This window comes from Musa acuminata, unplaced genomic scaffold, assembly GCF_036884655.1.
Source record: "Musa acuminata AAA Group cultivar baxijiao unplaced genomic scaffold, Cavendish_Baxijiao_AAA HiC_scaffold_1136, whole genome shotgun sequence".
NCBI lineage: Eukaryota > Viridiplantae > Streptophyta > Magnoliopsida > Zingiberales > Musaceae > Musa > Musa acuminata.
Window position 1 is genome coordinate 6,152,501 of NW_027021348.1, and position 1,498 is coordinate 6,153,998.

A 1,498-nucleotide genomic window follows, 5' to 3' on the forward strand; every position below is an offset into this window, starting at 1 on the left:
TTTGCTCCGCTCACGACGGTCACCGCGCTGTAACGGACAAACTTCTAAACAAGATGTTGGATGTAATGCTTATGTCTGTCCGTTGTCTTTTGGCATGTTCATGCCTTGTACAGAATGTAAAGGGGCGGCCGAAGGCTTAATAGTCCCATTTTAGTTGGGTTGGTGGCCTCTTTAGGCTTGTAAATAATGGTTGTGTCATGTGGACACGTTCGAGAGCTTTTCGGTCTGTAATGGACCATTTTACCCTTTGTTGTGCCACTATTCAGAGCTTGTAAAGTCTGTTTGTAATTTGCATTGTCTATGAAGTGTTTTTCGGACATGTTTGCTTGTGGATCCCGATTGAGGCGTTCTCTTCAACCCGTTCTCTCTTTTGTTGGTCCTAAGGGACAATGGGAGGCTTCGGGGAGGCTGACCTTTGCGGACGGACGCGCGAGGGTGCCGCACGCCTTAGGCAAAACCAGCTAAGGTCGTGACAGTGTGGTATCAGAGCGGGACAAGCACTCATAGAAACACTTGACATGCAAACGTGGGGGACCTAGCGGGGCTGCGTTGAGGGCAGTCAGCACACGCGCGACCGTTTGAGGGAAAACGGGCATGGAGATGTAGGGAAAAGAGTCGCTCAGAGGAGCGGGCATCTGAGATTGGCATTCAGTGTAATGGCCAACCCTTCGCGCAAGAGGCACCACGAGAACAGGCAAGCTTGGAAGAATTTGGAGCGCACAAAGGTTGGGATGGCTGAGTTTGAGCTACGGCTCAACGTTGACAACTTTACTTGATGGTGCTCAAGGCAAGCGAGGCGCTTGGCAAAGGACGAGACCATGCAAAGTGGAATGAGTTGCTCAGCGACCGAAAGAGTTGTGCAAAGCTCACAGAGGTGAGGGGAATTGCTAACTCGAAGAATTCGGTACTCATGTATGGGCTTGTATGCGAACGATGGATTGTTCGTGGCCATCCCAAGGCGGTCGAGACTCGGCGCCATGGAGCATTGAAACTTTCTCTTCGACATGCGAAGGATACGTCCGGAGGAGGCTGAAGTGTGCAACGAGTTCAGCATGATGCTAGGCCTTGAGGGGTGCAGCGGTGGCTGTATTGACGTGGAGGCGCAATCTAGCAAGTGCGTTTGCAAGAGGCAGAACAATGCACAGTTTGTTCAGCAGATCGGAGTAGTCCAAGGGGATGGTGGTCTCCGAAACGAAGAGAGATATTGCTCCAACGGGATAGTTATCCAGGAGGGATAAGTCTCGGCACTCCAGAGGGAGAATCATGTGAGACGGACTTCATATGTTGAGGAGGAGTACCTCACAAACAACAACTCCACGGAGCTCGATGGACTGAGCAAGCGGCGAGGAGTCGTCGCATGATCTCGCTTGAGAGAATGCATTGGTGGATGCATTGCGAGATCAAGTGGGGGAGCGACCCAAAGCAACTCAAATGGAGGCACACTTGGAGTCGATATGGAGATCGGACTCAAGGGAGGGCTGACCCGTGGAATGGTGGG